Here is a 26276-nt window from a genome sequence, read left to right as displayed (position 1 = left end):
TGCAATGTCATTCAATGTTGGGCAATTCCTAAGTCCCAAAAATGCCCCCGTATTACACCTGTTTTTCCCTCTCCCTGCCTGCAGAACCTCCAGCAGCCACGGCCTCCACATCAATGATATAATTTCTTCTATTGCTAGCATCACAATAACTCTATAGGCGGCAGACCTGGCTACCACATGGTTAGGTTAGGGCGTCCGCCTACCACATGGGAGGTCCACGGTTCAAACCCCGGGCCTCCTTGTCCTGTGTGGAGCTGGCCCATGCACAGTGCTGATGCGCGCAAGGAGTGCCCTGCCATGCAGGGGTGTCCCCGCGTAGGAGAGCCCCACGTGCAAGGAGTGCGCCCCATAAGGAGAGCCGGCCAGCGTGAAAGAAAGTGCAGCCTGCCCAGGAATGGTTCCGCACACACGGAGAACTGACACAACAAGATGACGCAACAAAAAGAAACACAGATTCCCGTGCCACTGACAACAACAGGACAAAAAAAAAAGCGGACAAAAGAAGATGCAGCAAATAGACACAGATAACAGACAACCAGGGTGGGAGGGGAAAGGGAGAGAAATAAATAAATGAATAAATAAATAAATCTTTAAAAAATGAAAAACAGTAACTCTATAGAAGAATACCGGTACGTCTACTCTAGTCCATAGTTTGTTCCCCAATCCTGAGGATTCTGGGATGATGATGTTCACTCCTGCATTATTTAATAAATATACCCACACCAACACGTCCCCGCAAGAATAATGCTGCTTTTTAAAAAAATTTTATTTCATTTCAGCCCTCGGACCCCTTTTTAAGAACCCCTGCCTTAGAGTCAAACCCGGCCTCACCACTTGCTGAGATCAGGCAAGCTATTTACCTTCTCTGGTCTCAACCTCATCACCTATAAAATGGTGATAAGTAAGAGGACCTGCCTCATAGGGTTGCTGTGAGGAATAAATGGGGTGATGTAGGTAAAGCACTTGGCAAAATGCCCAGTTCACATGGCAAATCATGTGATGAATGCAGGTTAACAATCCTTTATCCAAAACCCTTGGGGCCAGAAATCAGAGATTTTCCTACCTTAGGGGTTAAAAGAGTGCATAGACCATTTCTAAGGCACCTCCCCTAAAGGGCTCTGGACAGCACCCCAGAATCAGACATACTCATGACTCTGCAGCAAGCATGTCAACATTCCCGCAGGGGGCTTTACTAAGGGCTGGAGATGGCCTCTCTGGTGCAAGTCAGGTTTTGCTGCCAAATGAATTTTTACCAAAAAAACAAAAACAAAAACAGAACACTTGTTTTTCTGAGATCTTTGGATTTCAGACTTGCAATTAACAAGTTGTGAGTCTGCATTCGTATTTTTGCTATTTAAGTACTTGGATCTTTCTGTCATAGCAAGTGCTCAATGACTCCTTCCTAGGAAGCCACGGCTCTAGAAGCCTTCCCTACGATCTTGCCCCACTCCTCCCTTTTATCCAGCAGACCCTAGGGGGTTGGTGTTACACAGTTTGAGATGGTTTCATATTAATGTCTGTTGTATAGTCCCATGTAGCTAAGTTGACTCTTTATGAGGATTAAGTGAATTAAAGTGTATGGGGGCTTTGGAAAGATTTTTTGTTTGTTTGTTTATTTCTCTTCCCTCTCCCCCCCACCCCCCCCCCCAGTTGTCAGCTCTCTCTGTCCATTCGTTGCATGTTCTTCTGTGACCGCTTCTATCCTTATCTGCAGCCCCTGAAATCTGTGTTTCTTTTTGTTGCATCATCTTGTTGTGTCAGCTCTCCATGTGTGTGGCACCATTCCTGGGCAGGCAGCACTTTCCTTCACACTGGGTGGCTCTCCTTATGGGGCACACTCCTTGTGCGTGGGGCTCCCCTATGCAGGGGACACCGTGTGGCAGGGCACTCCTTGCATGCATCAGCACTGCACATGGGCCAGCTCCACACAGGTCAAGGAGGCCCGGGGTTTGAACCACTGACCTCCCATGTGGTAGATGGACGCCCTATCCATTGGGCCAAGTCCGCTTCCCTGGAAAGATTTTAACACACCATAAGTGCTCAATACCTTTTAGCTCTACTCATTCACAAATAATTCATGAGTGTCAACTATGTGCTGGATTCTGGGCTTGACAGCGAGGCCAAGGCCACTGGCTGGTGGCACTTAGAAGCCCCTGTCCACCTCGGCGATTAAAGATGCCCACCTTGGGCTTCTCACACTGCTTTGATGCCTCCAGGTTTTGCGAGGTGCTGTCTCCCTCCTTCCCCCATTTAACTCCCCCACCTAATAACTCCTCCTTCATGCAGTTCCACCATCCTTTCTCATCTCACAAGCCTTTCTGCAAACACCATTCTAAAACTGTTTTAAAGCTTCTTCACTCAGCTGAAGGCAGAGGGGGGTCCCTCCCTGGACACTCCTTCACTCCCACCTTTCTACTTAAGCCGTCTTCGGATCAAATCACCTTCCCAGAAGCTCGCGGAAGGTCCCGGCTATTTAATTAAACTCTCAGTGGCTAATCATGGACAGCCAGCCTCTCTCCCACTTCACCCTTGCCTTCCCTCCGTACCTCTATCCATGAAATCTGAAAGTCCTACCTATTATAGCATCTAACTCCAGTTTCAGACTTCCTTCAAAGGGTTGTGAACGTTGGATCTACTCAGAGATACAAAGTCCAAGACACATGCTTTTGTGAAGCCTGTCCAGATTAATCCCCACCCCAAAGCTTCAGGCACTCCCTATTTTACAACACCAATTTGCCTTTAAGAAGTTTCTGGGGAAACAGACATGGCTCAAGCGTTTGGGCTCCCACCTACCATATGGGAGGTCAGGTGCTTCCTGGTGAAGGCTAGCTGGCCTGAGCAGAGAGCTGGCCTGCACAGAAAGCTAGCACAGCAAGATGATGCCACAAAAAGAGACACAGGAGAGACAATAAGAGATGCAGCAGAGCAGGGAGCTGAGATGGCGCAAGAGATTGAGCACCTCTCCCAATCCAGAAGGCCCCAGGATTGGTTCCCAGTGCTGCCTAAAGAGAAGACAGACAGACACAGAAGAACACAGTGAATGGGCACAGAGTATGGTCGATGGGGGTGGGGGGGCCACAATAAATCTTTTAAAAAAAAAGAAGTTTCTATATAGGGAATCCTCTCTTACCCCGGATTTCCATTATCAACTAGGTCTGAAGAAAGTAAAGTCATGGAAGTCCTCCCAGCAATCTGCTGGGACAACTGGGTTTCCCACTCCCAAAACCTAGAGGGTCCTGGACCAAAATGCTCCACCGGGAACCGCAAGCTTTCACTTTGACCGGCTCCAGGTCCCCTTTCTTCAGGGGGTCTTCAGTAGGATTCCAGCTCAGTCTCTCCGAGACAGAGAACTGTGTCCCTGCCTTCCAGGTGAAGCCCACCATCCTCCTCTTCTTTGTAGCTGGAGAAACTTCCCTAAGGGGCTGCTCTCTGCTCGTGGCGCTTTTTAAGCTGACTTGCCTCTGGATGGTTAAGGTATAGAGTCCCTTCGGATGTCCCCTGATGGTCTTCGGCTCACATCAAATCATACAATTTTTCAAATTCCAGTTTCCTCAAATTGGTATAACGGGGAATTTGTTTTCCCTTCCCAGCCTCCCCTCCCACTCAGTTCTCACAGCCTCCTTGCAGGCCCCTCAACCAGCCAGAAATGTTAGCATCCTTAAAACTGACACTTACATTTTATTACTCTGTAGGAAAACAATTTGCAATAAAACCTGCCATAAACTGGGGGAAAAAAAGAAATTGACAGAAAATCTCTTGAAGTGGAGGGTGGTCAATATATACATATATATATATATATATATATAAATATATATATTTAACCTTTTGTGTTGCTTTTTTTTTTTAAATGAGAAAGTGGTTAAAGAAGTAACCACGCCTGTGGGGTGCTGGTCATCTTACCCAGAGGAATTTTTCCCTAAGGGGAATCCCCTGATTTTGCATGCAAAGCTCTCCAAATTTAGTTCCTCTCCTCTTTTTGTTTGAGTATTTATCCATCAAACAGGCGAGGCTGAGAAGCGGCACTTTGGCGTGCTGGGATTGAATAGGCGTGCCTACCATGGGCGTCGCATTTCTCAGGTTCACCTTGAGATCTCGATCTATTTTGTGCCTTAGAAATTCTGCAAGGCAAGTTTAAGAAACTTGCTGGGACTCTGTTAACAATCACCTAATTTGTCAAATAAGCTGATAGTACGCTTCCCTTACATGCCAGCAGGATTTCCTTGGTCCATGTCTTCAAGTCCCCAAGGTGAGTGAAAAGCAAGGGCCAAACAAGCCTTTGAGATACACCCCCCCTAAGATGAAAGGTGTCAGAGCTAACCCTCCTCTCCCCTCCTGAGCTCACAGCCCCAAGGAACACATCTGGACTGACCGCCATTGCCAAAAACTCTCCTCTCACCACAGTCAGTAAAAGGCTGTTGACTCCCAGGGTGACAGAATGCCCAGAGGTACCCTTCAGGCCTTGCACTGGCCCAAGAAGAATGTTGCCTCCCTCCGTTAGTGGCTCTGGTAAGAGCTCAGAAAACAGCAAGGGGGAAATCAAACTCTCCGGCTCTGGAGGAGACACCATGCAGGGACCTGCCATTAGAAGGCTCGGGAAGGCTGCGCTCAGGGTGCCCTCTCTACCTGGGTTCCAACCCCTAGAGGGCTTCCCTCTGCCCTGGCTCCTCTCTCTGTCTGATCAGTTTCTCCTTCTCTACTGAAACATGCACCTTAGTGCACAAACATGGCTCACCATCTCCCATCTTAAATTTTACCCACATGTGGCAGTGTGATATTATTTATAATTCCAAAAAGAGGTATTGATTATGTTTGTAAACTGGTCTGTTCCTCTGAGCATGATACCCTTTGATTGTATTCAGTTCGGCTGAGATGCCTTTGATTAAATTATGTTAAGATTAAGGCTTTGGGTAAGTGGATGTGGCTCAAGCAGTTGGGTGCCTGTGTACCACATGGGAGGTCCCAGGTTCAGTTCCTGGGGCCTCCTAAAGAAGATGAGCAAGACTGTGAGCTGATGCGATGCGTTGGTATGGGTGGCGAGCTGACACAAGATGACTCAATGAGATAACTCAATGAAGAGATACAACTAGGAAACACAATGAGAGATAGAACAAGCAGGGAGCAGAGGTAGTTCAAGCAATTGGGCATCTCCCTCCCACATGGGAGATCCCGGGTTTGGTTCCCAGTGCCTCCTAAAAAGAAGACAAGCAGATACAGAGAGCAGACAGCAAGCGCAAACAACAAGGGGGAAGAGGATAAATTTAATAAAATTAATCTTTAAAAAAGATTAGGTCTTCGATTTGACCACATCATTAGAGCATGCAGTGTTGAATCCCCACCACCTTGGTGGGTTATATAAACAGATGCTCAGTCAAGAACAGAAAAATAGATACACAGAGAAGATACACAAGAGGATCCCATGGCCCTGGAAAGAGAGATAAGACTGATAGTTTCCCGCTGACTTTGTGAAGAGACTAGAGCAGCTAAGCCTGGAAAGAAACAAGCCCCAGAGGAAGAGAGACAAGCCTTATAACAGCCTACAGCTGAGATCAGAAGAAGCTGGGCCCATGGAACCTTAAGAAGAAAGAGGAAGGCTAAACCCTCGCAGACATTGCCCGCCATCTTGCATTAACACATGGCAACAGACTCTGGGTGAGAAAGTACCTCTTATGGTACCTTAAGTTGGACTCTTTAGGCTTCTACTCCAAATAAGTGTAAGCTTCTACCCCAAATAAATACCCTTAATAAAAGCCAACAGATTTCTGGTACTTTACACCATCACCCCTTTTGGCTGACTAATACACCATATCACCTCAGATCCCACCCAGTTCTTCTACTCCCTTTTGGAGTAAAATTCCTCAAAATAGTCATTTATTGTCATAGTCTCTACCTCCTCTCCCCCCATTTTCTCTCGAACTCTTTACCCCTGGGCTTTTGTCCCTACCATGCCACTGTACCTGCTTCTGTTTCAAGGGTCACAATGACATCCGTTTGTCAGTTCTCAGTCTTCAGCCTCCCAGCCTATCAATTGCAGTCGACCAGCAGATCACTCCCTCCTTCTAGAAACACCTTTCACCTCCCAGCACTCCTCTCTGACTCTCTGCTACCCTCCTGACTACAGTTTTCGGTTTACTTGTCAGAGCACCATGATCATGGGAGCGCCCCAGGGTACAAAGCTGGGACCACCCCCCCTCCCCTGACAACACTCATCCCCTGGTGGCCCCATCCCCCTGGCTGATGAGTTGGGATCCTGGCCCCACCGTTTCCTAGCTCGGTGACCTTGAACAAGTTATCTAACCTCTCTGTGCTAAGTTTCCTCATCTATAAAATGAGGATGATAAGAGTATCCGGCCCACAAGGATGCTAGGGGGACAAAACCTCTACATTTGTAAAGCACTAAAGTAGTGTCTGGAAAGTGGCATCCAAGTGTTTATTAAATTAAAAGCTCTTCCCCATCTCTTTACCTGGCCAACTGCAATTCACCCCTTAGACCTAAGTGTACGTGTTGCTTATAGATTTCTGCAGCACCTTCTCCTTTGTCACACTTAGAGAACTGTGACTAATGCATCAGCGCTCTGGCTATTAACTTGATATCTACCTGCCTGCTACCCTGTAAGCTTCTGGAAAGCAAGGACAGCGCCTTCTTTCTTTACCACTCTGTCACTAACATCCAGAATTGGGTGGTGGGGAAGGGGAATCTCAATAAACAGTCATTGGGAGAATGAACAAACATATGAATGAATGGGATCTGGAATGGCTGAATGAGCTATGTGGGATTTAATTTAGGGTGTGACCTTCTCCTAAGAAATGCACGGTAGGAGGATCTGGCGATCAGTACACATTGCAGAGCAGGGCCCTGGAGGAGGCTACAAAACTCGCATCACCCATGACTGCCACAAAGGCCCCTTTGTCTCTCTGTGCCCAGCTTCTGTGGCCTGGATGACACAGGTCTCTGTAGCAGGGATTGGTGCATCAGGGCCACCTGATATTTTGTAGCCGAGCAAAGCTCCAGTAAGCCTCTTGGGTGCAGTATCAGGCATTTCTGTTTATCCTCGGATCTGAAACTCAGTAATGAGCTGGCATCCTGCAATGGGCTTACTCTGGCAGGCCTGATGCCTTGGGGGCAGTGAGTGAAACAAGAGCAAGGCTTGGAGTCAGGCAGACCTGGGTTCAAATTGTGACTCTGCTACTTGTTGCCAGTGTGACCTTGGAAGAACCTGTTGAACCTCTCTCGTTCTTCAGCTAAATAATAATAATATTCCTAGTGTGGTTGGGAAGGTAAAATGAGGCACCATGCTTAGAACATTCTCTCCAAGAGAGAAAAGAATTTTTCAATAGGTAATGAAAATGGTAGAAATTAAGTAGCTCCAGGAAGGAGTAAAGTTTTACCCTATCATGAATTATACATATTTGACCCAGAAAGGGAAAAATTACAAGCATGATTTGACTGAATTCAAATGGACTCACTGAGCATCTGTAGAAGATGGGCAGGGTTATATGCTCCAGCCTAAGGAAAAGATGTCAAAATCCCAATGTAACACTTCTTTCTTTTGATTTCTCTAGTGCTATGTATTTAAAGCAATAAAGGACTTCGTAAAGCCTTTCAAGTGCTGCCCTATTATTCCATATGTATTAGGGTTCTCTAGGGAAACAGAATCAATAAGAGATATCTGTCAATAGTATGCAATTTTATTAGAGTCTCTCATGCAGCCGTGGGGATGCACAAGTCCAGGTTCCACAGGCAGGCTGCAACTATGGGCTCCACTGAAAGTCCAGTGAAGGTTCTTGATGAGTTCTAGGAGATGTTGGCTGTCCAAAGACAAGCTGGGAAATTCTCTCTCAATGCTGGAATCACTTCCCCTTTTAAGGCATTCAACTGATTGGGTTAAGTGTCACTCATTGCTGATGGCAATCTCCCTAATTGATGTAATTGTAATCAGCTATCTATGATTTACCACTGCAGTAAAGTCAATGGTGACTAAAGTCCATAAATGTCCTTGTATTACAGTTAGCCCAGTGCTTGCTTGACCAAACTGGGCACAATTACCTGGCCAAGTTGACACAATACCCTAACCATCACAGTCCACCCCTTGTCAATTCAGCAACCTTATACAATACCTTAAATAATACTTAGTCTCTAAGTAAAAACAATAACAGACATGCATATATATATATTTCCGCCTAACAATGGTCAACTCTCCTGCATACAACCTGAAACTCATTAATTCCATACAGAATAGAGTGCAAGTTCTTGGGTAATATTCACTCTCAAACTTGACATCCTCAAATATTATGACATGAAACTGATACAACTTGTTATATGATAAGGGAAAAGTTTGGGGAAGAAGACAAATTTCATTCTGTGTACACACACAATCATCATCATAATGAAACAAGGAAGAAAGATTCATGACCATTATAGTCCTCATTTCTGTAACTGGTCACGTGGTCAAAGTTCATATTTATCACTACCTTCTTCCACTATCCATTCCATGTTTCCATTACCCTCAGCAAGCATTTCAGCTGGCCGTGATTCTTTGCCTGATGGGGTGACCCAAACTTTCATTCCTGAAGATTCTGGGCCATTGTTAGTCCTGCCTGGACTGGGTTGTTGCAATTTTCCATTGACTTTAATCATAGGAAATGGCAGTACTAGGAGATGCCCTAGAGGATCTCCTGTATTCCAGGCAAACTTCTTTACCCCCATTATGTAGATGCAGTCCTATTTCACCTTGATAATCAGGGTCAATCATCCCACCCAGTATAGTAATCCCCTGCTTTTACTGTTGACTTCAGAGGTAAGAGGAGCCCAAAATGGCCAGGTGGCAGTTTTAAGTTCCAGTTCAATGGAATCATTGTTGTGTTCCCTGGTGACAGCATTCCTCCTTTTGGAACTAAAACCTGTAGACCAGCAGAGTTTGGGGTTGCAGGGACAGGAAGCAAAGCTTTTCCTAGTGGGCCACTAGGGGTAATAGTGAGTGGAGCCACTCCCATTTCTACCCCTTGATTCCTGGACCCATGGATCCTGGTTATGGGAGAAACAGCACCATAGAGTGAATGCTGGTTTAATGCAAACACAGCCTCCTGGAGAACATTGCCCCAGCCCTGCAAGGTATTGCCACCTAGTTAGCACTGTAATTGAGTCTTCAAAAGGTCATTCCACCATTCTATCAATCCAGCTGCTTCAGGGTGAGGGGGAACATGGTAAGACCAGTGAATTCCATGGGCATGTGCCCGTTCCCGCACATCATTTGCTTATCAAAAGCAATGCTGTGTGGAATGCCGTGGCAGTAGATAAGACATTCGGTAAGTCCACGAATGGTAGTTTTGGAAGAAGCATTGAGTGCAGGAAATGCAAACCCATATCCAGAGTATGTGCCTATTCTAGGTAAAACAAATCACTCCTGCTTCCATGGTGGAAGTGGTCCAATAAGCATTCAGTCTCCACTAAGGCCCAGCAGCAGGCCAAAAGCTGTTTCTCATAAGGGGAGTAGTTGTCTGCAGAGGATGGCAGGGCTTTGCTCCAAAGTCCTAAGGGTCTGCATTGTGATTCTCCTATAGGGGCCTGCCAAAGGCTCCAGACAGCATCTCTCTTTCCCACTGACACTTCCAGCACCATTGGATCTGCTGGATCATATGGCTCCAGTGGAAATGCAGCTTGCACAGCAGCCTGGGCCTGATGCAGAGCCTCTTCTTGTTCTGGTCCCCAGTCACAAGGAGCAGCTTTTCTGGTCACCTGGTAAATGGGCCAGAGTAGCACACTCAAATGTGGAATGTGTTGTCTCCAAAATCCAAAGAGACCAACTAAGCATTGTGCCTCTTCTTTGGTCGTTAGAGGGGCCAGACACAACAGCTTATCCTTCACTTTAGAAGGTTCTAATGAGAGGAAGAAATTAACATTGCTTGAGCACCAACACTATGCTGAGTGCATTCCAATAAAATCACCACCACTACCCTGCAGGTGGGTATTCTGAAAATGTCACTGAAATGAGGCCCCCTTTAGAATCCCAGCAGGTGAGGCTGCAGCGGAGGACTGGAAGATCCCAGAGCCTCTGAGCACTTTTTTGGGGGGCGGGGAAGATACTGGAGGAGCCACGTCACACCTTTAGGCATCCTGAACACAATGATTGTGGGACCCTCTGCAATAGAATTTAAAATAAAACAATACAAAACAATAAAACCCCAAACTTGCATGCATGCTGAAATTAAAATTGCTTCTTTCTAGATGTTTCAGAACACAAGATTCTGGATAACTTTATTGAAGCGCATGTCTCTCCTTGCTTCGGGACCCCTGCCTTGCTGGTGCCCTAAAGAGGCCCTCGGTTGACCTGTTGGCTCAGGCAGCAACGAGCATGGGCCGTGGCTCATGGAGATGAGAGCTGAAGGATATTAGGCAAGGCCAGGTATGTCCAAAGCCAGCTGGCCCCCAATTGGGAGTTGATTGACTCTAAGCATTTCACAGGAGTGCCCCTTATAAGTACTATTTACAGGGAATTTTGAGAACAAAAAAAAATTGATGTGACCCACGAGATAACTAGAGAGAAAACCAGAGAATTATTTCGAGACACTGTGTTTCGTTGAATGCCCAAACATTCTTTTACCCCATCACAGGAAAAGAAAGGTAGACATGCAGTTTCCTGGTGAGTTGGTGCAATGTACAGGGTAAGGCAGAAAACTCTGGTCCCCTCTGAATAAACTTCCGGCACTCAGAGGCTTCCTTGGGAAATCTGTTGACAATTTCCTGTAGTTGGACTGTCTTGGACCCAGATGTGGCACTCCAAAAGGCCTTACAATCATGCTTTTAAATATCTCTGGGAAGACATTGATGGAGCACAGTCTCAAAACAATATTTTCCTCCAAGTCTTAAAGAATGCATGGCAAAAAAAAAAAAAAAAAAGGCAAAATACTTCATTCTGGCAAGGATGTGGGGAAATGGGAACTTTCATAAATTGTTGGAGGGGATGTAAATTGAGGCAATCTGTTTTTCTTTGAGAAAAACTGACAAAACCTATCAAAAATTTCAATGCATAGCTATCCCCTTTGGTCTAGAAATTTATCCTACAGGTATCTATTCACACAAATGCTCAGAAATATATGAACAAGGATATTCACTGCATCTTGTTTATCTTTCTTTTTTAAGATTTATTTTTTATTTCTCTCCCCTTCCCCAATCCCTCCCCTCCCAGTTGTCTGCTCTCTGTGTCATTTGCTATGTGTTCTTCTGTGTCTGCTTGTATTCTTGTCAGCGACACCAGGAATCTGTGTCTCTTTTTGTTGCATCATCTTGCTGCGTCAACTCTCCGTGTGTGTGGCACCACTCCTGGGCAGGCTGCACTTTTTTCGTGCTGGGTGGCTCTCCTTACGGGGTGCATTCCTTGCACATGGGGCTCCCCTTTGCAGGGGACACCCCTGCATGGCACAGCACTCCTTGCGTGCATCAGCAATGCTCATGGGCCAGCTCATCACATGCATCAGAAGGCCCTGGGTTTGAACCCTGGACTTCCCATGTGGTAGGCGATGCTGTATCTGTTGAGCCAAATCCACTTCCCTTGCTTTTCATATTTTAAAAACTGGAAATAATCTACATGTCCATTAATGTGAAAATAGTTTTAAAACATAGAATATATCTGTTTTATGGTATATTGCTTCAAAAAAATATATTGAAATTAATCTATATGGACTGACACAGAAAGAAGTCCATGATAGTACATTAAGTTAGAAAAAAACAAGTTTTCCAACAGTACGAATCAAATTGTTTTTTTAAAAATATATATATATTTGATATACATAGAAAACATCAGAAATAGATACTTCACTTGAGGGAGGGGCTTTGGGTGATGGGAAGGAGATGGAGGGGTAGAGAATGGAGGGCTTTTATTTGTTTTTCTATAGCAAATAAATAAATCTTTCCCTAAGGAATATATGTCACTTTCATAGCAAAGTGTTTTCTCTCTTAAGAGTATGCGGAGGCCTCAACCACTCTGGCAATGGGCCTTATGGAAAGTATTTGATCAACAAACATGTGTCCAACCAGGGTCCCTGGCACCTTGCTCCTCCAATGGTGTCTCAAGTTCCACATAATCCTGTGCCATCGTGCTAGGCTCTTGGAGGATGATTTAAGCTGCAGCCTTCAGAGATAGCCTCAGGAGCTCCTGCCACGAAGTGAGAAGGGATGTGCAGTGTTCTCTCTTCACCGGGACAGTAAAACCTTGGCAATTTACAAAATACCTTCATCACCTCATCTCACAACAGCATGCAAGATGGGCAGGCCTCGAATTTTATTCCCCTTTGCACAGGGGAGGCTTGGAGGGGTTACTGAGCTTGCCCTGGGCCCCATGACTGCAAGTCAGGGAATCCACAGTGGATCTGCTTAGAAGCACTAACTTGGCGTTTTCCGTCTATGCTACCAGGAGACATATCTGTCCGTAGGCCAGACAGATGGCAACTCTGGGCCAGAACCGGCGGCTGTCCCAGATCAGAGTTCAATGGAAACAGCCCCCATTGCCTCTGACTTGTTTATTTTCCTGCAGGTCTGATATGTTCCAAGAGCTAAGTCTTACGTGTCAGGGGCCCACTGAAAACATTAAAGACTAAGTGTCTTTGCACAACTCCAAATTCTTCCTTCTGTTGCCTTGTAATGTATCTCTCAGAAACCAACTTTGTTTTCCTTACTTCTGGCTTTTTTTTTAGGAGGTCCTGGGGATTGAACCCAGGACCTCGTACATGGCAAGTGGTACATGGTCCTCAGCCACTGAGCTACATCTGTGCCCCACGTCCAGCTTCTTGAAAGAAAACCTCACTGTCCTCTACCAATTACACTATCGTCTAAAACAATCCTTAAGATAGTCACATTAAGCTGGACCAGGTACACAAAGCAATCAGCCGGGCCAGTCCAGGCTATGAATTAGGCATCTCTTACCAATGGCTGAGGGGCAGAATGCACCTTCCCTGACTCTAGAGGTTTAGCGAATGTCCTACAGGAGAAGCAGGGTGGTGGAGGGCTTTTCAAGGCATACATTTGGCCCGACTGATGGTAAGAAACCAGCGTCACTTTGATTCCGGGCCCTTCAGTCTGCTTGAAAATAAAATGAAACCTCTCAGCATATGAATCCCAGGAAAGAGGATACCCAGTAGGAAACCCTTTAACTTGCTCTATTGAGGACAACTTCTGTTTCAAAAGTATGAGTTTATAGATTTTTATTATAAAAATAATGCTCACTTTGAGAAATTTCGGAAAATACAGAAATGTAGAAAAAAGAAAATCACCATAACCCTACTACCCCAGACTGCCTCTGTGTACATTTTTCAATATATTTTGGCTTTGTTTTACATAGTTGTATTTCATAATTGGATACAGAATTATATGCACAATTTTGCATATTTTTTAATTTATAAAGCATTCCTTCATGTTCTTTTAATCTCTCTGTAAACATCATTATAAATTACTGCAAAATATCCCATCAAATAGATCCATTTTCTCAAATGGGAACTGCAGACCATCTGCATCAGAATTATATTGGGTATGTTAAAAATGCAGATTTCTGGATCTCATCCCAGACCCAGTAAATCAGACTCTCCACTAGCGGAGGCTGGGAATCCTCATTTTAATAGGCTTCTCAAGCAATTCATAAACACAAGCAAGTCTGAAAACCACTGAAATCTAGTCAAATCATAGTTTTACATAACCTTTTCCCAAATGCTAGGCAATTCAGTTATTTCCAATTTTTTATTTTATAAATAATGGTGTAACAAACATCTTTGTGCAGAAAGAACTTAACAAATTTTATAATGTTTCCTTAGGAGCATGTCCCAGAAGTGATATTATGAACTCAAAGGTGTGACACTTTTACAGACCCCTGATTAGCACACACATACACCGAAGTACATGGTCCACTCAGGTGTCAGGGAGAAGGCAGTTGCCGTTACTTATCTGTCTTCCGGGTTATACCAGCTTTTATCTGCCAGCTCTCTCTTTTATTTTTTTTAAAGATTTATTTATTTCCCTCCCCCAGCCGACCCCCCCATTGTCTGCTCTCTGTGTCCATTCATTGTGTATTCTTCTGTGTCTGCTTGTATTCTCATTAAGCAGCTCCAGGAACCAATCCTGGGACCTTCTGGAGTGGGAGAGAGGCGATCATTCTCTTGCATCACCTGAGCTCCCATTCTACTACATCTCTTATTGTCTGTCCTCTGTACCTCTTGTTGTGTCATCTTGCTGTGCCAGCTCTCCACATTGGCAGGCACTCTTGCACGGGGTGGCACTTCCACATGGACCGGCACTCCACATGGGCCAGCTTGTTATGCAGGCCAGCTTGCCTCACCAGGAAGCCCTGGGCATCGAACCCCAGACCTCCTATATGGGAGATGGGAGCCCAACTGCTTGACCCACAATCCATTTCCCAGCTGGCTCTCTTTCAACAGCATTCTACCTTTATTTCTGAAAAATATTGAGTTGGGTCACCATATAGTAATGAGCAGATGGTCAATAAATGTCCTTTATTGATGTACAAAGGACGCTGGCCTAACCCCAGACAAAATCAGGGCAGCAGATAACCACAAGCATCTGAAGGTACTCACCAGAACTCAGGAGGAGCCCAGCAGCACCCCGCTGCATACCTGTCCCTCACACCACAAGAGCAGTGCTCCCCTTGATTTAAGGCAACAGACAACATTTGCAGCAGATACATACAAGGATTATGCAGGTAGGGGCTGGGCTCACCTTCCTTGATGAACAAAGAACACGCAGCCAATGGGATTTGAGAACCCAGGTGAGGAAAATTGGTTCACAGAGCCATAGTGGCCTCAGGGCAGAGCAGTTTCTGTGTGGGGCTACAGAAGGTCAGGGGGAGTCACGAAATGGAATGTCAAGTGCATAACAAGCCCACTGTTCTGCTCTTAGAAGGGGTGCTGAAAGGCTAGCACATGGAGATATGGGCCATCTAAAGCAGCCCACTCTCTGCCACTGGCTCAGGGCAACAGGATTTGTTTGTTTAACTCACATCTGTCTGGCATTTACCATGTGCTCGGCATCGGTCTAAAAGCTTTACAAGTGTTCACTCATTCAACCCACACACTAAGCCTATAAGGTATCATCATCCCCGTGTTACAGATGAGGAAACTGAGACAAAGAGAGGTTGAGTAAATCACCCAAAGTCACACAGCTAATGTGTGGTAGAGCCAATATTTAAATCCAAGTAGCCTAGTTCCAGAGCCCATATTCTTAGCCACTCCACTGCCTGGCAGGAAAGGATTAGGAAGCGTGGGAACCCAGCATATGGAAACCATGAGCAGTGGTTGGGGCCGAAGCCACAGAGCCCACTAAAGGGGCATTCAGGGCAGAGACATTGCTTATCAATTCGGGTTGTACATAACACGCCAGTCTTCCAGCACCAGCCTTCTACCCCACCCACCCCAGCTGAGGATGTCCAAGCAGCACATCAGTGTACCTGGGTGCGGGCAGTAAGTCAGCTGAACGTCTTCTATCTTCCAAAGCAGCATGGAAGAGTGTGGATAAGGGCTCTCAGGCACGTGCGTGCTGAGCGCATGCACATGGCCTGAGGCCCCTATCTAGGCCCTGTGGCCCATGCACAGCGCTCCCCACTTCTACCCCACCCACCTCTAGCCGTGCAGCCCCCTGGACAGCGCAAAGGGCAGCTGGGTTGGCCTACCTGCCAGCTGCGGACCTAAGACCAAGCCCCTGGAGCATCATCTCCCTGGAACCAGAGCTCCTCCCCTTAAGGAACGCCTGTGCGTTTTACACCAAGGACTGCAAAATCCATCAGCAGCACCCATCCTCCCCGGCCTCCAAGGCCTTCCATCACTGCAACCAATTATTTGTGTTGTAAACTCCCATGTGGAAACAATCTACAGGATTTCCCCTCAAACCTGGCTGGCTGGCTGTCAGCTCACACGTGGTCGACTGGAGCAAGCCTGCCTCCCCTTTAAAGCAAACACATTAAGTTAATAATGACATCACGCATGTTTGACAGCCACGTTTACTAATTAATTCTCACTCTAGGGGGTTATGACTTATCCAGTTTACAGATCAGCTGAGGCTCCAAAGCAATTTCTCTTAAGGTGGCACCAAAGAGTCATTAGGAGAGCTCAGCAGAGAACCTTCCTCCCAGGTTAGCCTCGCCCTCCAAGCTGGTAGCCCTACCTGGCCCTCGATGCCTGACAACTACCCCTTCCTCCCCCCAGGCCTGTACAATGGACATGGTGAGCTCAGCCATCACCTCATTGCATTCTCACACCCACTCCCCAAAGGAGGTTTAATGATTATCCCAACGCAAAGACGAGCAAGTGCAGAGAGGTCAATGACATGCCCAAGGTCGCGCGGCTCAGGCAACGCAAGATCCTGGCCCTACTATCTGCAGCCTCACCCTTTGCCCAGGGATGAGGCTTAAGAAATGTGGTCCAGGTGATGTAACAGGCAGCTCCCAGGAACAGTGAAGTCTCCGTGCCCAGCCTTGGGTTCTACTGCAGATCCCGTCCTCTCTCCCCACGCCCGACTTAGAAGGCCTTTGGGGTTTGAAGCATTAAAGAGCTGAGAACTGTTTCCAGGCTTTGAGGCAGACTCCCTCTGGGAAACTGCTCATAATCTAAAAGCTCTATTTCCTAAATCCAAACAAGTTTATCCAAAGAATGCTGTGCTGGGCCAGCCGCCCCTGGACCAGTGCTGCCAGCTGTGTCATTTGGTCTATGCTGGACCTCCATCCCAAGCTGTTTTCAGTTCATGGTCACCTGAAGTCAGAAAAAGTCATCTGGGATAATCTGTCCCCTTGTCTGGACCCCACATTCTATCTTCCCTCCCTTCTTTAGCATTTCCTGAGTATCTTCTGTGTGTCAAATATCCCAAGACCATTAACCTTCCAGATATTGTTCCACTCTCACAACAACGCTGTAGAGAAGGCATCGTTATTGTGCTACAGATGTGGAAACTGAGGCACAGAGAGCTTTCATGCCTGCCAAAGGTCAACATGGCTGACATGGAGCAGTACTGCAATCTGCCTTTGGACTCCAAGTTTAGGATACTGGTCTTCAGCTGACAGGAAAGACCTGTCACCAGCTCTCCCACCTCTTACTCTCGCCGCACAGAGGGTACTCAACTCTCAGGACCAACAGCCCCACACTAACATTTTTTTGCAGGTGAGAGCCTATGGGGCTGGTGACAACCATTTGTCATTTCCCAAGAAGATTCAGGGGCCGAGATACAAAAACCTATGTCCTCACCTCCACCCTGGCTGCAGGGCAAGGGGCATCAGCTGACTGCAAGGGGGCAGAGAATCCCAGGTTTCTGAGGTTGTACTAAAGAAGAGAAAAGGGGGGGGGTAGGGACAGTATGTATGGGTCCTTGCTCTGTCTGGACCTGGGTGACCACCGCCCACCTAGGATCAGCAGGGCAGTCCAGACCTAATAAGTAATAGCACAGCAGGCTCCTCTTGTGCCTAAACCTCCATAACTAACTAACAACAGCTGGTATTTTTCCTAGGGCCTCCCCAAGGACCCACAGCTCTGTGACAGACATGACCTCATGTGTCTCTGTGATACCCTCATGAGGCAGAGGGAGAGGGGCAACCAAAAGGACCCTTTTTTTAAAGATGCAGACACTGAGTCACAGAGGGGAGAAGGGGCTTGGCAGAAATGAGTCGTGAGAACCGAAACGCAGGCCCCACCATCTGCCAGGAGGCCATAGCCACAAGACCCCTCCCCTCCTCACCCTGGTCCAAGAGAGAAGGAATGAGCTTCTAGGTCTCCCAAAGCAGTGGGATTGGAACTGACTCCTTGGAGCTTGATTAAAGAGAGTCAGTGGCCCTGATAGGAAAGAGTCCAAGCAGCCTGGAGTAGATGCAGTTTGGCCATTGTCTGCAGGCCTGCCTGCCTCCTCCCACCACCCCCACCACCCCCACCACCACCCCACTAATTGGCCTGCTCTGAGATAACGGAGCAACCACTGCTCTGGATACAACTGATGGACCGCCTATGGGCTCTGCCTTTCCCCCTTGCTAGGTCCAAACACCAGATAGCAAAGATACTGTTTGCCTAGAGAGCTCAGTGTTAACCCCGTGCTGGGCCGGTTGTGCTGGCTTTCTCTGCAAGGCCCACTGGAGCCTTTCTCGCCTCCCTGCCTGCCTTAGCAGAGAGCTTGCTGGGCCAGCCTACAAGGCCAGGAGTCCGTTGTCACTAAGTAGGGGTCACATGGCTGATTCCAGTCTGAATCTGGGGCCTTAGGACCCTCATTTTTTTTAAGGAGGTACCAGGGATTGAACCCAGGACCTCGTACATGGGAAGCAGGTGCTCAACCACTGAGCTACACCTGCTCCCCAATGAGAGTTGGTTCTTTCATTTATTTGTTTTCTATTTGATTTTTAGGAGGCACCAGGGATTGAACCCAGGACCTCGTACATGGGAAGCAGATGCTCAACCACTGAGCTACACCTGCTCTCCAGGAACCTCTTTTGAGATGGCCCTGTAGGATAGGGAAGGCTTCAGAGGCTAGACCATCCCCGAACTCCTAAACCTGTCCCACCAGGCCCTGTCCCTCGACCCCTTCCCCTCTACTGGCTTCTACGACCCTCAGCTCACCCACCTGGTCACCTTGTTCAGAACTTGTGTGGACCCATCCCACTCAGGCAAGTCTCTAAGCTGCCCTTTCTTACTAGTCCTAGCTCAGCCCTAGTGCTGGCTTCTGGAGAGAATGTTAGAACTAGAAGGACCCCAAAGACCCACCCCTGCATTTTAGAGATGAGGAACAAACCACAGGAGTTGAGGGACAGGGCCTGGGTGAGCATTTAATAATGGGAGTGTTGGAATGGTTTCCAGGAATTTGGGAAACGTTTGCTCCACCACCAATGTTTGCACAGGGAAAGTCAAATTAAGGTCATTGGCGTAGAGGGTGGGAGTTGCTGAAGGACAAGTTCCATTCATTTACAGATGAGGAAACTGAGGCCCAGAGAGGTCAAGTGGCCTTCCCAAGGCCCCACGTTCATACTGTTGGTTGGTTTCATATAGACGAGCTGGACAGGAAGCTTCTAATCCAATTGGTGACAGCTGATATTCAGACAGTATGATTTTGCAACCTCACTTAGTCAACTATTAACAAGAGGCTCTGGAAATCCTCTGCAGGGCTATCCTAAATCCCTCCAGCTGCAGGGTACTGTGTACATCTCTGTTCTTCCTCCAAGGGGCATTGTCACCCAGGAGAGCTTCCCCACATAGGGATTCATTCCCAAGTCAGAAGGGAAGCTCATGAATCTGAAAAGGGTTAAGGGCCAGATAGTACTCGTATTTTTTTAAAATTTTAAAGGGGAAGTTCTAAATTGCTCTACTGGCCAAACGACTAGTTGCCTGGACAACCCCTGTTGTGGACATCTTGGTACCAGAAGACTTGGCTGGTTTGATGTCCCAGGTTAATAGCTGTGTGTTCTTGGTCAAGTTTCTTAGCCCCTTTAGGCCTGAGTTTCCTCACCTGTCAAATGGGAATCCTACCTCCCCTTCTGCTTATTTGAAAAGTTGAGATTAGAAAACGGATATAGGGAAGCAGATTTGGCTCAACTGATAGAGCATCTGTCTACCATACAGGAGGTCCAGGGTTCAAACCCAGGGCCTCCTGACCTGTGTGATGAGCTGGCCCACATGTAGTGCTGATGCACTCAAGGAGTGCTGTGCCACGCAGGGGTGTCCCCGGGGTAGAGGTGCACCACATGCAAGTAGCGCGCCCCACAAGAAGAACTGCTTCATGCAAAAAAAGCACAGCCCGCCCAGGAGTGGCACCACACACATAGAGAGCTGACATGGTAAGATGACACAACAAAAAGAGACTCAGATTCCTGGTGCCACCGACAAGAATACAAGCAGACACAGAAGAACACACAGCGAATGGACACAGAGAGCAGAAAATGGGGGATGGGGCGGGGGGAGGAATAAATTTTAAAAAAAGAAAGAAAATGGAAGTAATAGAACACTGTGGTTTGTAAAATGTTCTACAGATATAAGCATTTATTTGTTATTAACATAACACTCTCCTGGTATTTGAGAAAGACCTTTTGGTAGGAAGGGGCAGTGGAGGGGGCTTTAGGTAACTCAGCCAGGTGGCTCTCACCAGCCTGTCTTAATGAGCTTCTCCCTGATTCATCACAGCTTCTCCCTCACTGCACTTGGCCCTTCCATCAGCTCTTTCTGAACTCCACACTCTCCGGCTCACCCACCCACACAGCCCACAGTCCCTCTCCCCAGCAGATGTCAGCCCTCCCTGACCATGGGAGGATGGCGCCTCCAAGGGCTCCCAGGAAAGGGATCTCCTCTCCTTCTCCCTCCCTCAGCTCCCCTCCACGGCCGGCCAGGCCAGCCGTGCAACCCTGAGAAAGCTCCCGGTCTCTCTGTTCAGCAAAGCGAACAGAGGTGGGCAGATGCCTGATCTTAAGGCAGAGCAGATCACCCGGTCCTCATGGGTGGGTAAGCGGGCTTCCTGGGAGAAGGCTAGAGGTGGACTTGGGTGAACCTGGTGGCAACAACCCTGGGTACCAACAACCCTGAACCCCTTGTTAAATCCGAAGGACAGGCAGGGAACTAGCATTCACTAATCCTCTATTATGCGCTGAGCCCTTAGCCACGTCATTGCTTCTTCTCCTCTCCCTTGGACGTTATTATTCACATTTAACAAATGAGGAGAAACAGGTTCCGAGATGCTAAGAAACATCCCCGCAATCACACAAGACCTAAGGGATGGAACAGGAATCCAGATTTGGGGTTCTCACCCCTCAGCTTGGGCATTGGGGGGGCGGGGGCGTTTGCACCCATGGCCATTTCCTGAATCTTTATGTAGTGGGTTTGCTGGAGTAGATCAAAAGATAAGAAAGCATAAAGTTTCTTATACTTCTAGGTTGTTTTATGATCTCACAGTAAATACTGGAAGAGAATATTTTAAAAATTCAAATAGTTGCTATTTGGTATCTTTAATATGATTACTATTTGGTATCTTTAATATGATTACATTAGCTTCTCAGTAAAAACCACACACAAAAGATCCCTTACTAACAATTTCCTTTTCCCAAGGTGAACAGTTGTTGTGTATGAACAATAGCAATTAATATTCCTCCACCACTTACTCGGCCAAAGCTTTATACTGGAGTGCTCTCATTTAATCCACCAACAGCTTATGCCATAGGTACTTCTATTATCGTGCCTACTTTACAGATGAGGAAACTAAGGTTTCCAAAGAGATGGAATCATTTGCCCCTGGTCACTTGAGTTCATTGGAGGTAAACCAAGAATTTGAACCCCAGCAGTCTGATGTTGGAGCTGGCACCAAATTTACTATCCCCAGCTCTGGGACTTCCAGGACCAGGGTACAGAGACTGACCCAGTGAAGTTACCTACTGTGTGCTAGCTCCAGAGAATCAGTCAGTGCTCAATAACTGTCGAATGGAATGGGATGAAGAAAGAACTAAAGTAAGTGGACAACTTGCTGGAGGGTCTTGGGAGATGCACGTGGAAGGGTTGAGTTGGTCAGAAGCAGGTTGCCCTGCATTCTTCTCACCACCACCCTGCAGAGGGCAAGCAGGGGATGGGGATGGATGCAGAGAACATCAAATTAATCAGGCCCTACCTGGGAGAGCTGCAGCTCAGCCCTGAACCTGGGTCCCAATGCTGACCTCCCAGGACAACTCCTCCACTCTGGGGTCATCTCAAACCAACCAAGGCTGGGCTGAGGGACCAGCCAGTTGCCTTCCACAGGCATTCGCTGACCACTGACACTGAGAAAGCCTGGGAGGCTGGCAAGCAGATGGCTCTCCAGGAGTCACCAGTTAAGATCTCAGAATGGCTGTGGTTCCCATTTCTCTGTAAAGGGCCGTCCCTTTACAGAGAATCCCCCAGCTCCCATGTCCCAGCCCGCCATCAGTCCCTTTCTCTTCCTCCCTCCCTGTCCCCCTTCCATAATCCAGCCCCTGCCTGCACCTGCAGCCTCATGTTTTGCTACTGCCTCTCTCCCTCTGGAGTCACACTACGCACCACCACTTTCTTTATCTCCAAACACCCCACTGTCTTTTGCTTTATCATTGCTTTCATCTGCAGTATTTCCTGGGTCGGTTTTTCTCTGTGTGCCTCTCAGTATTGTCTAGGCCATCCTACTTATCCTCAGATCTCTATTTAGAGGTCACCCCTTCATTACGTCTTTCCCAACCACCAGAAACGTTAGGTCCCTGCCTTATGCTACTGTTACGTATGGGGCCTTGGCCAGTGACTCATGCAATCGCGTAATTGCTTTTTATCTCCGTGAGGGCATCGACTGTGTCTATTTTGTCCACTACTCTCCCCGTGTCCTAGCAGAGCACCTCACACCCAGCAATTGCTTCCCGATAGTTTCCGTGTTCTCAGAAGCAGTTTAGACCCAGTTTCTTTCACAGTGGCTGAGGGATGCAGTACAGAAGAAGGAGGGCAGGAATCCTTGAATTAGCTCCGGCATGATCCCTTAAGTCTCAGCTGTGACTGGACATTCTTATCCAGGTGTCTAGAGACCCAGGAGGCCAGGTGAGAGGCAGCATTACCGTGCCCATTGCTTTTGGTGAAAAGGCCCCCACTCCAAGTGTGGAATGCCTTGCATTTCAGCGCAAGCCTCTTCCCCATCTTGCAGGAAGTCGGGGGGAGGGTGCGAAGGAGGGAGCTCTGCACGCCACCCAGCTGGAAGTAAGCCTCAGTCCAGGAACTCCAAGCTGCCCTGCACCCACATCACTTGTACACCTCTTACCCCCGAGAAGCAGCCTGGAAGAGCCTAAGCTTGAGGAAACAAGGCCACAGGAAAGCAAGGGACCTTTTCTGCTATCTCACAGAGATCTTTCTCCAGGGCAGCCTCTGGGCTGGGAGGCAGCTGGGAGGTGGGAGCTGGCCAGGGTCCTCCCTCTTAGCTGTTCTCCCTGGCCAGCATTTCCTCCCCCAGCGGATCCAGCTCCAGGGGTCACTGCTCCCGCCAGCTGGAGAAGGGAGGCGGTAGCTATCTTAACAACCCCAGTCAAGGCCGAGTCTATTACTGTCCGCTTGGGGAGGCTCCCTGCTCCTTTCCCCCGCCCCCCCCCCCGCACTCCCTGCGTCTCTCAGAATGGGGGCTCAGATGTGTTCATCTTGGCGGAGGTGGGACGGTGGTAGACAGCCGTCTGTGAGTTAGTTGAAGCGTGTGGTGTGCCCATGGAGTACTAGGCTCTGGCTTTGATAGCTAGTACAAGAGGGTCGTGCTTGGGTCCTCGTGATGTTCAAACATCCACTTGGAACAAGACGGGCGAAAGTTCATGAGGTACAAGGTTTCTGTCTTCCTGCTCTAAAGTACTGGGACAACCAGATAGAAGCTTGCGTGGGAAGGTCGCTGGCCTGGCTGAGCCGACTGTCTGACTCTCTTCTTTGGACCTCTGATTACATAAGCCTGGTACTGACCCAGAAAGAGGGGGCGGTCGGCTAATACTCTCCAGACTGTCACATTTTACCAGAGGCACTCCAGCCGGAAGAAAAAAGCTGTGAGTCTGAGGCATCAGGTTCCCTGGAATGAAAATACCTGAACCACATCTTTAGCAAAATAGGTTTCCATACTTCTCAGGCCAACTGAACTGTGAAGGTAGAAGGAAGAGGCAAGGTTTTCCTCCCACTCCCAGCCAGCCACACGCCCTTCTCTTCTCTTGGAATATTCCAGGGGATCCTTGGAGAATGTCAAGCAGGGAATGTGGACCATGTCCAACAAACATGGCAGATAAAGGTCCTGGTAGGGTGGAGTCCCTGGGATTCAGGCCCACACAGCAAGATTCAAAACCTCCTGAGGTCAGGGGATGTTTGGGGATAGGCATGCTCCCGAGGACTAAGAGAAGCCAAAGCCACACACACTTAAAGCAGATGCCGGGAGATCGGGAAACTTCAATATTGTGATGCTTCATTTTATGGACATGAGAGTGTGAAAAGTATGGCACTAAAATGGTCCTGCAAAGGCCATGGGGAAAAGTAAGAGACCGAGAAGCCAGTTTCGTGGCTAGCCTATAGGTCAGCACACTATGGGCCACAGGCCAAATCTGGCCCATTTACTGTTTCTGCCAATAAAGTTTTATTGGGACACAGCCATGTTCATTTGTATACCTATTTTTTTTATGGCTGCTTTTGTACTACAATAACAGAGTTAAGTAATTTTGACAGAGACCACATGGCCTAAAAAGCCTAAAATATTTAACTACCTGCCCTTGACGGGAAGAGTTTGCTGAGCCCAGAGATAAACTAAAACAGGGATCCAAAATAGAGAATCCCAAAGCAGAAAAAGAGGCCCCAGCTCTCCTGAAATACATGTTCTTTGAGAGTGTGTCCCTCTCCAGACCCAAAGTCATGGAAGGAGCGGAATGAGGATACTCCTTGGCTGAGGCAGAAGGGGTCATATTGCATCTTAAATTCATGTATAATTCATTCAGCAACAGGTATATGTGGAACAGCTGTTCTAGACCCTTGGGATACATCAGTGAACAAAACAGGTAAAGACTCTTCCCTCGTGGAGCTTGTATTCTAGTGATTCATTTATAATCCCATCCCAAGACAGTCGTCCTCCAGCTGGCGTCGGAGGTCTCTGCATCTCACAAGAATTAGTGAGGTTTGACCCAATATGGCCCTAAAGCAGAAGTGACTTCAAGGACTCTTTGTGTGGTAGATTTTATTATTTTTCATTAAAGGAGAAATATACTTCCTGTCCCCATTGTCTTTAGACTGGGCCATTTGACTTGTGTTGACCGGTGAAGTGTAAGTAGAAGTGACAGGTGTCAGTTCCAGACAAATTTTAAGATCAGTGTCAGACTCTTTTTCATCAATGTCCCAAATAAAGAGTCCCAATGTCTCTCTATCAGCCTGGGAGTGAAAATGACTAAGTGCAGCTGCAGCCAAGTTGCAATGGACATGTAGTATAAATGAAAAATAAACCTTTGTTTATTGTAAGCCTCCAAGATTTTGTGGTTGCTTATCACTGCAACTTAACCACGCATACCCGGACTCAGTCTTTATACACTATCCGTGTCCTGTTGAAGTTGGTTCCACAGTTTTTCCCATTTCCCCACTGACTTTCATGGGGAAAATGGGAATTGACTGACTCAATAGATGGCATTGAATCATTGTGGACTACAAGTGACTTTCACCACCACTCTTCCTTTATACCGCCAGGCCTCCCCCTTAAGACTTTTTGATTATACTTGATCGTTACATTCACAGCTCCCATCATCTTCTTTGCATGACTCCTAAAGGACAGCATCTTATAGATCTGTGTCGTAATCTCACATTTTGTTAATAGGAAGAATCATCTAACCTACAGTCATATGTCCTAAAATTTCTAGGTGAGTCACCTGGTTAAAGAAAATATTAATGTATCCCATGGCCTCATCTGTCAATCTTGTTAGTCCAAAATTATAGATATCAAATTTATATGGGCTTACCATGTTGCCAGATCTTATCAGCACGTCTGCGTCCAGCTGACTTTTCTTCTCCTCGTCTTACACTCGAACTTCAGCGTGTTTCATGCTGGCCCACCTTGTCCTGTCTCTGCACGAGGCGCCGTCTTCCCCTGTGGTCAAACATTCTCATTCCTCAATACCTACTCCTGTTGTCTTGTCAAAAACATTTGTCTTCTGGGCTTCTGTATACCTTTCCTCTGACTCTCTTAGTTTCCTGGTTAGAGTTTCCAAATTCAGAATCTCTAGGTTAGAAAGATTGGTGTGCCTTCGGGGAAATAGTGGAACATTTTTCAGGCCATCTGTGTCATCATTTGGCAAGAAGGCGCCTGAGAGCCAGGACAGCCTGGAGGATGTGCCCTGACCTTTGCCTCACATGGCAGGCGGGCGCAGCACCCTTGCCTAAGGAGGAAGAGGAGGGTGGTAAGCCGGGCATGGACCTTTTGGGAAGGAGGCAGGGGGCACGGTCATGGGAGAAGAGACGGGTCTGCAGGGAGGAACACCCTTTCGGAGCCTCATCCCTCCTTCTCACTCTGCTCCAAAGCTGCACCCGGCAGCAGATCCCAGGACAAATTCTCTATCCAGGAATGGGAGGAGAGAGACAAGAAGGTCAGGAAGGTTCATGAGCTGATAGATGTGAAAGCCCTTGGTACACTGTGAAACACCACACAAATGTCAAGTATTTCTATTGCTCTTGTTGTTCTTGTCCTCTCTCCAAGAGGTCAGCCCAAGTTCTCACCTGATCATAATTCCATAAGAGTCCCTAGTGACTCTGGCCCCTGCCATGTGTCAACCGCTGTGCTCAATTTCTCCTTAAGGACCCAA

General features: G+C 47.4%; 1 long non-coding RNA gene across 2 annotated transcripts in view; it reads right to left on the bottom strand.

Annotated features, from left to right (window-relative positions):
- The window catches only part of LOC131277914 (uncharacterized), a 71129-nt gene extending 45062 nt beyond the window's left edge, over positions 1 to 26067 (bottom strand). For both annotated transcript variants that reach the window (XR_011648311.1, XR_009184957.2), the window contains exon 1: positions 25437 to 26067. This is a non-coding gene — a long non-coding RNA (uncharacterized lncRNA). The remainder of the gene's footprint in view (positions 1 to 25436) is intronic.
- Between the last annotated feature and the right edge of the window lie 209 nt (positions 26068 to 26276).

This window comes from Dasypus novemcinctus, chromosome 3, assembly GCF_030445035.2.
Source record: "Dasypus novemcinctus isolate mDasNov1 chromosome 3, mDasNov1.1.hap2, whole genome shotgun sequence".
In the NCBI taxonomy this organism is placed as follows: domain Eukaryota; kingdom Metazoa; phylum Chordata; class Mammalia; order Cingulata; family Dasypodidae; genus Dasypus; species Dasypus novemcinctus.
Note: the sequence above shows the minus strand (reverse complement) of the source record. Positions and strands in the feature narration are given on the sequence as shown.